We start from the raw sequence: 12393 nt of genomic DNA on the forward strand, positions 1-12393 counted from the left end.
CTGTGTTATTAGAAGGACCATCCATTATGAGGTAATCATGACCATTATTTTCTACTCTTCTCTGCCTAGCCTATATCTTGATTCAGTTATAGGATGCAGAACTGCACAGAAGATTCTGTTTGGTCAAAAGCAAATAATATTGGGCAAATTATTGTTTTTACATGATTTGTTGTAAGGTACGCATTTCAACAGTGAATATGGTTTTCTAGCTAATGTATTTTAATGATAAGACCTGTAACTGTATTTTGCCATAGAGGCCGTTTTCCTCTATGTTATGTTTGGAGAACTTTTTTTCTCTTCTAACGTTAAAGTACAATTTTAAACTTTTCTTTAATTGCTTTTCTTCACAATAATAAATCCAAGGATCTTTGTCAGGAATAAGTAAAAAGTCAATAGCAATCACAATAATAAAAATAATAACCAGCTTTTATATTGGTTTAAGTTTTTGAATCTATTATTTCATTTGATTTTCACAGCAACCTTGAGAGACAGATTCAATTATTCCCATTTTACATAGAGGCAGAAAGATGTTAAGTGTCTTAGCAAGGAACACACAACTAATAAACTGTGGAGGCAGGATTATAACACCAATCTTTCTGACTCCAAGTTTCTATGAACTATACCAAATTAACACATCGGATCAATAGCTATTAAGGAAAACAGGTTAAACTGCATCAGGAAATTCTCTGACATGCTGGTTGAATTTGGGAACTCTGGGGAAAGACCACATCACAATGAATAACAATAGAACTTATTTCAACTGTCCTTTAACGTTTCCAGGTACCTTTCTTCAAACAGTCCCTTGAGGTTAGCTTTTTAAGTATCATAACTCCTAATTTATAGATAAGTAACCTGAGATTCAGAAATGAGATGATTTGCCAAAGGTCACACAGCCAGTTAAGTGACTCCAACTAGAATCCACATCCTTTGACTCCTCAATTGTAGATTTTTTCCCCTATTACACTATTCTCATGTCTTTTTTTAGTATTACTTCAATTAGATGCTACACCTTATAATCACAAGGAGTCAGCTTTTTAATGTAAAGAGTATATAAGTTGGGGGCGGAGCCAAGATGGCGAAGTAGAAAGACGCACATACACATAGCTCCGAACCCACAAACCACAGAACGGCTAGAGGGGACTAACCCAGGGCGAATTCTGCACCCAGAGACCATGGAATATTGGAGCGAGGGAGATTTCTGTTCCGGAGAGACCTGCAAACCTCTCGCGGGGGGTCCTTCGCGCTGTGGACTGGGCGCCGGGACGGGGAGCAGAGGGCAGCCCTGCCGCGGCCACGACACGGTGAGGAAAAGATCCGAGAGGGCTACGGGTACGGGATCTCCAGCGGCCACGCGGGTCCCCCCACACACAGAGGGACCTGCAAACCTCTCGCAAAAGGTCCGTCGTGCTGCAGACGCGGAGCCCAGCCCGGACCTGTGGCGGCGGCCGCGGCTCCGAGAGGTACAGATCCGAGAAGGCTCCAGAGACGGGATCTCCAGCGGCGGCACTAGCCCCCCACCAACAGGTGACTGATGGGGATAGGTGAGAGAGTGTCTTTGGCGGGTCGAGAGGGGAGTGGGGTGCCCCCATGGCTCGGGCCCCCCCAGGAGATAAAAGCTGAGAGGCGGCTACAGATAGGGGCTCCCCAAACGGGCGGGAGCCTGGATCCATTGTGGATGGTCTGTGCATAAACCCCCTGAGGGAACGGAACCAGAGAGGCGGCCCTAACCCTGACCACCTGGACTTAATTTTCACACTGAATAGCAGCCCTGCCCCTGCCAAAAACCCTAAGGCGGGAAGCAGCATTTGAATCTCAGTCCCCAAACGCTGGCTGGGAGGACCAGGAGGTGAGGTGGGTGTGAGGAGAACATTCAGAGGTCAGGTCACTGGTTGGGGAGAATGCCAAGAAAACGGAAAAGAAATAAAACCATTGAAGGGTATTTTCTCGGAGAAAAGACACTTCCTTCCTTTCTGATGGGGAGGAACAATGCTTGCCATCAGGCAAAGACACAGAAATCGAGGATTCTGTGTCCCAGCCCACCCAATGGGCTCGGGCCATGGAAGAGCTCAAGAGGAATTTTGAAAATCAAGTTAGAGAGGTGGAGGAAAGACTGGGAAGAGAAATGAGAGGGATGAGGGAGAAGCATGAAAAGCAGATCAGCTCCCTGCTAAAGGAGAACCAAAAAAATCTTGAAGAAATTGGCACCCTTAGAACTAGCCTAACTCAGGTGGCAAGGGAGGTGCAAGGGGCCAATGAGGAGAAGAATGCTTTCAAAAGCAGAATTAACCAAATGGAAAAGGAGATTCAAAAGCTCACTGAAGAAAATAGATCTTTCAAAACTGGAATGGTACAGATGGACGCTAAGGACTTTATGAGAAAGACAGATATCTCAGAACATAGTGAGAAGATTCAAAAAATGGAAGATAATGTGAAATATCTTATTGGAAAAACAACTGACCTGGAAAATAGAATCAGGAGAGACAATGTAAAAATTCTGGGACTACCTGAAAACCATGATCAAAAGAAGAGCCTAGACATCATCTTCCATGAAATTTTCAAGGAAAACTGCCCTGAGATTCTAGAACCAGAAGGCAAAATAAATATTCAAGGAATCCGCAGAACACCGCATGAAAGAGATCCAAAAAGAGAAACTCCCAGGAGCATTGTGGCCAAATTACAGAATTCCCAGGTGAAAGAGAAAATATTGCAAGCAGCTAGAAAGAAACAATTCAAGTATTGTGCAAATACAATCAGGATAGCACAAGATCTGGCACCCTCTACATTGAGAGATAGAAGGGAATGGAATAGGATATTCCAGAAGTCAAAGGAACTAGGCCTGAAGCCAAGAATCACCTACCCAGCAAAACTGAGTATACTACTTCAGGAAAAAAAATGGTCTTTCAATGAAATAGAGGACTTTCAAATTTTCCTGATGAAAAGACCAGAGCTGGAAAGAAAATTTGACTTTCTAACACAAGAATGAAGAGAACCATGAAAAGGTGAACAGCAAAGAGAAGTCATAAGGGACTTACTAAAGTTGAACTGCTTACATTCCTACATGGAAAGACAATATTTGTAACTCTTGAAACATTTCAGTATCTGGGTACTGGGTGGGAGCATACACACACACACATGCACACACGCACACATACATAGAGACAGAGTGCACAGAGTGAATTGAAGAGGATGGGATCATATCTTAAAAAAAAAAAATGAAATCAAGCAGTGAGAGAGAAATATTGGGAGGAGAAAGGCAGAAGTTATATGGGGCAAATTATCTCTCATAAAAGAGGCAAGCAAAAGACTTATTAGTGGTTGGATAAAGAGGGGAGGCAAGAGAAAAACATGAGGTCTACTCTCATCACAATCCACTAAAGGAAAGAATATAATGCACACTCATTTTGATAGGAAAACCTATCTCATAATACAGGAGAGTGGGAGACAGGGGCACAAGCAGGGTGGGGGGGGAGGATAGAGAGGAGGGCATGGGGAGGAGAATGCAATCCGAGGTCGACACTCATGGGGAGGGAAAGGACCATAAGAAAATAGAAGTAATGGGGGACAGGATAGGATGGAGGGAAATATAGTTAGTCCTATACAACACAACTAGTATGGAAATCATTTGCAAAACTAAAGAGATATGGCCTATATTGAATTGCCTGTCTTCCAAGGGGAAGGGGTGGAGAGGGAGGGAGCTAAAGAAGTTGGAACTCAAAGTGTTAGGACCAAATGTAATGTTCTTACCACTGGGTAACAAGAAATACAGGTTAAGGGGTCAAGAAAGCTATCTGGCCCTACAGGACAAAAGAGAAGAAGGAGACAAGGGCAGGGAGGGAGGATAGAGGAGAGAGCAGATAGGTCACAGGGGCAATTAGAAAGCTTGGGTCTGGGGGGGGGGGGAGGGGATAAAAGGGGAGAAAATTTGTAACCCAAAATTGTGTGAAAATAAATGTTAAAAGTTAAATAAAAAAAAAAGAGTTTATAAGTTTATGATGTTTCGATAAAAAGCCTAGGGATTTAAAGAGGTTCAGTCAATGGTTACACTATAGTCTGTGAAGTGCCTTATTTAACAAAATCAGGAGTGATCAACATTCCAAATGAAGATGTTATCTTTAATTAAACAAAGTGAAGTATAAGTAAAATGGAACAAAATGGGGAGTTTGATTGCAATTTACCCAAAGACAAATGCACTTCCAAGTTCCTTCCTTCTATTAAAGTCCAAACCCTGTGGCTTTTGCAGAATTAATGGGATTTCAGTGCATCCCTGATAGACTTGATTTTTAGATTTCCACGGTTGGCATAATGCCATAGACTGACTGTGTTCATCACTTCTCCCTGAGGACAAGTCTATTACAGGATGTTCATTTTATATTTTCATCAAGATCAGGTAGGGACTGAATAGGGAAAAAAAACAAACAAATAAACAAATTCATATTTGTATTTCCTTTTCAACACCATTTGGATGATTCCATAATGAATGAAAAAGATCATGAGGCATGATTTGGAGAATAAGAAACCTGCAAAAAATGACTTCACAAGCTCTTATCCAACAATTAATTACATAGATATAGAAGTGTGCTGAAAGTTTGCAAAAATGCATGGAAATTGATGATGCCATTTGACAGAACTTCAGAGCTATTGTATGGTCGAGATAATTCACCCCACAAAAAATCAATTTCCAACGCATGTTGAAATAGCAACAATTTTAGGAGAATAAAATTTGATTCTTGAGATTTATTTTCTGCTTGTTTTAGCATAGATAATCCCCTGTTTAGTTCAACTTTTAAAAAGAAACTACTTGCAAGAAGAGATCAGATCACAGACTTACAGGTGGAAGGTACTCCTGGAGATTATCTTGTCTAAACTTTTCATTTTGCACATGAAGAAACTAAGTCCAACACAGATTAAATGACTTGCCCAAGGTTAAACAGGTAGGAAGTGCCAGAGGTAGAGTTAAGGTTTGAACATAGATTGAACCCTATCCTTTCAATTCTCTTATAAAGGAATAATTACTGGACCCTTCCTATGTAATACTGGTAACAAAGTAAGTCTGCTAACAAAGTAAGATGTAACAAAATTCAGAAGTAAGAATATCAACAAAAGTAGTGGAAAATTAAATAATGACGAGAAACAATCTTTGTCCAAAAGCAAGTTTGTTTTTTTTAATCTCAGTAGAGTTTGTCATAGCACCCTTTCCCAGTCTGGTGAAACCTTTGGACCCATTCTCAGAATAACATTATAAATGTGTAAAGTAAAACACATAGGATTACAAAGAAAATGAATTATATTTAAATAGCTCTGACTGAGCATAGCAGTCCATGCCTAAAATTGATTGTACTGAAATTGTTTGAGATCGTTGTCCCTACTAAGTCCAGTATAATATGGTGAGTTCCTAAGAGTAGGGTTGGTTGATATAGGGAAACTGCTTAATAAGGAGAAAACTAGCCCGGAACAGAAAGAGAGCAGGTAAAAGCTCCCATGCAAATGAGCACTTGCTGTTTTTCCATCTTGGGTCCAGTAAGGAGAACCAGTCTCAAAAAAAAGTTACTAAAATTATGTTGAAACAAGTACATGGGTCCAAATTTAAGATTTTTTTTGTCTTAATAGAAACTGCAATTGAACACACTCTTCTTGCTTGGGTGGTACCTGCATGATATAAATAATAATTATAACAGTAATATTAACAACACAATATTAGTAACCACTATGGACTGCTGCTGCCATTAATATTAGTCACATTTATAGAATTTTAGATAGTTTACAAAAGCTCTTCACTCTAAGTATTAGCTAATACTATGTCCTGGGAAAGAAGGAAAACATCAGACAGAAAATCAGGAGCCTTAAGTGTCTTCTATTGTACTGCCAACTAGCTGTGATATCTTGTGCAGATTACTCCTTTAAGACTCAATATCCTCATATATCAAATGAAGGGAATGGACTAAATTATATCTAAGGTCAGTTAATAACCATTTATTAAGTGTCTGCTATGTTCAAGTTACTATGCTAGGAAATAAGATACTGTATGGTTTTCAACATTCAGTGCTTTTATTGTGTGAATGTGTTTTGAAATTGATAAAGGGGCCATACAAACAGAAAACATTAATATTAACATTCATCATTGTGAATAAGCCCAATAACTGAAAAATCTGTCCATCAGAATTTTTAATATAAGCATGATATTTGACAACATATTGCATGAAAACATGCCATTGCTGAATTTTCAGGGTTTCTTAAATGGTTTTGGGGGCAGTGTGCTTCCTTTGTAAATTCAATTCTTATTGTTTCATAAGAAAACTCCTCTCCTCTCTCTTTTGATCTCAAATGACATTTTAAAGGCATGTCCTGTACATCTCCCAGCTTGTATAGAAGATATTGGCAAAATGGTTAAATCACTTTCCCAACATTGTGTGTCCAGCAAGGAAATAGATGAGATTAGATCTCAGATCTCTTGGATCAGTGTTATTTCCATGAAGCACAATAACACCCAAATCTCCAAAGAGCCTATGAGGAAAGTTGTTTGTTCTGGCTAACAGAGCTTAATGTAAAAAGGAGGGTCAGAAGGTGAGATTTTTCTATCTAAAGTGTTCTACTGAGTTGATATTTTCCTATACATCCTTAAGTCATTACACCCAATTAAAATAACTGCCTCCTACTCACCAAACATCATCACTTGGTCTGGATATATTTAAGTATTAATTATGTGATCTTGACCAATGAAGTAAAAGCTGCCACTCCACAGAAGCAAGTAAATGTTTAATGGTATATAGTGCTTTCATTCTTGATGCCAATGTTATTAGCAAATATGGGTAAATAGACAGAAGACAGATAGATAGATAGACAGACAGAAAGACAGACAGACAGACATACAGATAGATACATTGATAGATAGATGGATGGACGGATGGACAGACAGGCAGACAGACATAGATAGATAGATAGATAGATAGATAGACAGATAAATAGACAGACAGATGGATACATTGAGAGAGAGAAACAGACAGAAAGACAGAGACAGAGAAAGAATAATGCATAATCTACTGAGTGTGTTGTTAATTTTTCAGATCCTTGGTAGTGCTCAGCTACATAATTGATCTGAAGCCAGGAGTTCTAGGAAATAAAGCATTTGCTTAGCTCTATGTGGTTTCATCTATCCTAGGTGGGCATGAGTGCATACTCAAGGTTTAACTTATGCTGCCAATAAGATCAGTGTTTGGATGAAGGCACTAACCTGTTGGGACTGGAAGCTCAATTCCGTGTGGACAGTCTCGGGCAGGTAAAAGTGGGACTTCTAAATCTTAGAGTCTTACGAGGCCCTCCATGAACAGCGGGGGTTCGAGAAGGTCAGACCGAGCTAGCTCGGCTAGCTCGGGTATTTCCGCCTCTCCCCCGGAGATACCTGATGGGTGGAGTCTCCCTGCCCTCGAGGTCGTCCCGGATTGGAGCACACCTAGTTACCTAACAGCACGGTATTGAGATGCAAACTGTGTGGCTGAAGATTAAGTAGGATTGAGGAAGCCTAAAAGCTCTCTTAGCACGTGTGGAGCCAAAGAGAAAAGTAGGGCTCCGCTTCTTTTCTTTCCTCTCTCCCCTCCCCCTCTCTCCCTGCTTGTACTTCTACTTCCATTCCCTTAAGCTTAGCCTTCTTAGGAAATCTCCCCCTCTTCGTCCTAAGAAAGAAGACCCCCTGCACTTGTAACCGAAACCCTGTAATAAAGCTCAACCCCTGTTTGACTCTGGAACGTCCTTTCTCTCATACGTGCATCCGGCGTGGCCAGCCGAAGACCTGGACAGGTAAGAAAGACTCGGGTAGCCCAATACAGGCCTCTAGGCTTGGCACTAACCCTAGATGCTGGATCTTGACCACCAGAGAATGGAATGCCAGATTTAAGTTGTGGAACTTAGAAACTGGTACAAACTAGTACAATCCAATACAAAATGATAACCATGAATAATTTTTTTTTTTTCTTCTGGAATCAGCTATGCTTTAATTCCTGGTGGTCACCTATGGTTCTTGCTAGCTTCACTTAGTCCATTGCAAGTGAAATGAGGGTGGTTATTTTTCTCATTTGTAAATTGAAAGGGTTGAACTAGATGTCATCTAATGCAGATACAAATCTTTTATACCATAATTCTAGCCCCAGAAAGGAATAGCACCATCCATTCCCCCATCCCTCTTTCAACCTTGAGTATAGAACCCCTTAGCTGTGGCTATTTCATGTTATTCCTTAGTCCCTCACCAGTTCAAAATCCAACCACACTATAGGATAGGTAAGGAAAAGAGGGGCAGAAAACACAAAGGGCCAACTATACACTCATTATTATTGCCATATTAGAGTTAAGTAAGCTGAGGCATTCAGAAGTCTAAGTGGCTATGGCAAAATGTGAATCTGAATCTCTAGTTCAGCCCGATGATAATGACGATGATGATGATGATGATGATGATGATGATGATAAGATGGCTGATGGATGATGGTATATTTGTGGGGTGATAGACTTACTAGAAATTGGGGGGAAATTTGCTGCTATTTTGGTCTTGATTAAGTAGTTCCTCACAAGTAAAACATGGAAAATAATAAATGAGTGAATTAATGGATAAATAAATAAATGGCTGAATTAATAGATAAGTAAAGTAAATCTGTTAAATAGATAACATCCAATAGTTAAGGAGAGACATGATTTGAATCCCCAAGTTTAGTTAGCAGCCAACTTGTGGGAGGATTTCAAATTTAGCTATGTTGATTATCATTTTTACTCAGAATTGTAGCCATAAGTCAATTAAAAAAAGTAAATGGAATCAATCCAGAATTTGACTTATAGAAGACCAAATTCAGATGTTGTCACTTAGTGGTCCAGTGCCTTAATACCTCTCAAAAGAACATTTTACAGAATTATTTCAGCAGAGTTGTAGTGTAGTAGTGAAGCTTTAAGTGATCTTTTAAGGTATTGTTTTAATTTTCTTTAATTTTCTGTGCATGAGAGTGACACATGCTAACCATTAATCCACAGTTGTTATAAAATGATTTAAAAATCTTATGTGCTAGTTCTTTGGTCATGCTTGTCCTAGACTGTGTCACTCTCATTTTGGGGTTCTGTGATTTTGTCTAAGTTAAAATTCAATTCAAAAAGGTATATTCAGCACTCTCTCTTGTTTTTGCAATGAATCTCCGGTATTATCCTCATTGATATTAAACTCCTAATGCTTTGAGTCTTCCCACATTCCCTGGATTGCACATTCTTATTTACTGCTAGTCTGTGCCCATACCTAGAGCCATTAATAACAATTCTTGAACCTAGAACAGGGAACAGGAAACATTCCTGGGGCAATAAGAAAAAAAAAAAACATGCCCTCTAACACTGTTTTAGAGCTGGCTATATCAGGGTGGTCGCTACTTGCATCCTGGGTCATCTCCAGTTGTCCTGATGAATATCAGGCCACTGGATCCAGATGGCTGTGAAGGAGAAAGTGAGGCTGGTGACCTTTGCAAAGTCCTCCCTCTCTCAAATCCAAGTAAATTGCAAGTCATGTCATCATTCCCTGATGTCATGGTCCTGTTTGAGAATGAAGGACAAACAAACACAGGTCTACCTCAGAGTTGTATTGAATGGCAAGGGGACAACTCATTGATGCTACAGACACCCCGTACCATCTGATAGCATTCTATTGCCTCTAAGCTAAAATCTAGCTACACTGGACATTACTCTCTGTCCTATACTCTGCAATAATGTTAAATTATCTATGTCTGTGTACATCATACACAGGATTCAATCTTACACGCCCATGTTTTTGTAGTGGCTGTCTTCCATACCTATAATGCACTCCCTGCTCTTTGCAGTCCCTTTCTTCCTTTAAGATGCAACCTAAAGTACCATCTTGATAGTGATACCTCTCTTTATTCTTCCAAATTCCATTGTCCTCCTGTGATGGAAAACAAGCCATAAGGGTCAGTACTCATCCAATCTACTCAGTTAGTAAGTAGTAGCCAAAAGTCTGAGTGAAGCAAAGAATATTTATTCAGTGAATAAGGTAGACACGAAGATGACTGGCATCTTGGTCTTCCCTTGAGCCTCTAGGGAGGGAAACTTTAATACACAATTTGCAGGGAGCTTTCTACAACACTTGTTAAATACCAACCAGTTCCTAATTAGATTAGCCCCTAAAGTAGAATGGGTTTAGGGAAGGAGAAAAATGGTACCTATCAGGGAAATTAGATTGTAAAAACAAGAAGCCTTTGTAACAGAGTATACACAGGGGTTTGAGCAAGGAGGCAAGCAGTAAGGAATCCTTGATTTAGTCCAGACTATCGGATCCAGGATAAAGTCATGTCATGCTATGAGGATCTCGTTCTTTAAAGCTCAATGTATTTTTCCTGGTATTCTTTCAAACTCTTTTCAATATTATCCTTATGTGTTCATTTGTACGTTTTATATTTATACTACACTACATATCCATACATGTATGCAAATTGTATCTATGCAAATATACGTGTGTGTGTGTGCATTATATGTAGTTGTTTCCACCCTCAGAAGTTCAAGGTTGTTTAAAGATTATTTTATTCTTTGTACTTGTATTCCTATCTAAGTGCCTGGTCCATAGTAATTACTTACTAAATCGTTCTTAATAAATTTTAAATCAATTATTCCTGCTTACAAGGGGATAAGCTGAGTTGTTTCTGTCTGCTGAAAGACTATAAATGCCTTCAATGTCCTTCATATTTTGACTGCCAGGGAGAAGCCTAAATCTGGTTCCCAGATCCTACTATTTCTTCTCAGAATTCTATTATTGGGTGATCTTGAGGAGCCAAGATTCACATGTAAGGTTTTAGTGAGGGTTTTGTTTTTACTGTTTGCTGTTGTCTTCCCAAATGTTAAGATTACTACATAAATTTATCTGAGCATGTGGGGTTGGAATGGTATGTGATGTGATTGCATGGTTGTTATACAGAGTTTGGGAATCCCATGGGACATATATGGGATACATATGTTTTATGACGTAGATAAAGCATAGGCATGTGATTAATGGTAAACTCACAGTACCTGAGTATTAGAAGTTGTTTTGTTTTTCTTTGTTCTTTTCTCCCTTTGTAGAATCTTTAGGAAGTTCCTATTCAGTGTAATTGGGGAGGTAGGTAGTGAAGTGGATAGAGCACCAGTTCAGGATTCAGGTGGACCTGAGTTCAAATCTCACCTCAGATACTTCACACTCACTAGCTGTATGACCTAAGGCTTCCCTTCCTCAAAACAAAGTCAAGTGCAAGTCATGTCATTATTTCTCTGATGGCATGGTCTTCTTCAGCAATGAAGGATGAATACACATTCGGTGTAGTCTCTGGAGATTTCCTAGAGTCCAAAATCTTTCAAGAGATCTAAAATTAACTCATTCAATGTATCTGGTTTATCTAGTAGCTCTCAATACATATGCTATTAGCCACTTGAGCTCCAGGGACTCTGCTCTGGACTCAGATGCAATGCTGTATCTTGCGGCCTTTTCAAGTTTACAAGGTCATTCTTTGTCAAACGAGTGATGTGTCGGAGTTTAACATTCCCACTGACCTCCGTGCAGATCCTCCCTCTGCAACCAGGAAACAAGGATTAATTTCCTCTAGAGGCTCCTCAGCCTGGAATCCACTGAGGCTTATCTGAGTTGGACCCCTGATTCCAAATTGGTTTGCTTGTTATACAAGGCATGTCCCACAAGGCATGACTGATTCTCATTAATCCATCACAAAATATCTTCTGTGTGGTATAATATACATTTAACCGAGGAAAACATTTCACTCCTTCCAGGTAGACTACGGATTTAGTTACCTTTGATTGATTCATAGGTAATCTTTTTTAATTGGAGTAGGGTGGACCCCTACAATCGTATTAAAATTATGCCTTCCTGTTTTCTGTTGATAAGTTATAAGTGACTTGAAGGATTCCCTGTGGCATAGTCTGTGAAAAAAAAGAGGATTTTGCTAAAACATTTCTCTGTTACTTTTGTCTGTTAAAGGGTAATTCTTTAAACATCTGTTCTATGATCTTATATTAGCCTCAAAAATCTTGCCTCAACTGTATGTCTAGGAAAAGAATATTTGATAAATATGTTTCCTGTTCAAATATGTAGAGATTCTATGGGAAAAAAAATCATAAAATGTACATATAGTTCATTGCAAGCCAGTAAAATCAATGCATATTGAATTGTACATCATTAAAACTGTACTCTGTTGAACGCTTTTATTTCATCAAATATCACTTAATATGTGAATCAATTCAATTAAATAGGAAGTTGTTTCTTTCTGGTTGAGCAAATACATGAGAACATTATTAACACACCAATTCAATAAGGACTCTGTGGTGTCCCCCATTTGGGTTCTATTAATAAAGTATATAATGAATAACAATTATAGAAAC

The 12393-nt window shown here is 39.2% G+C and overlaps 1 protein-coding gene across 1 annotated transcript in view; it reads left to right on the forward strand.

Moving 5' to 3' along the window:
• Positions 1–12393, forward strand: part of CNTNAP5 (contactin associated protein family member 5) — a 951365-nt gene that overhangs the window by 158858 nt on the left and 780114 nt on the right. The gene's annotated exons all lie outside the window — the stretch shown is intronic.

The sequence above is a fragment of the Notamacropus eugenii genome, chromosome 5, assembly GCF_028372415.1.
Source record: "Notamacropus eugenii isolate mMacEug1 chromosome 5, mMacEug1.pri_v2, whole genome shotgun sequence".
Classification (NCBI taxonomy): domain Eukaryota; kingdom Metazoa; phylum Chordata; class Mammalia; order Diprotodontia; family Macropodidae; genus Notamacropus; species Notamacropus eugenii.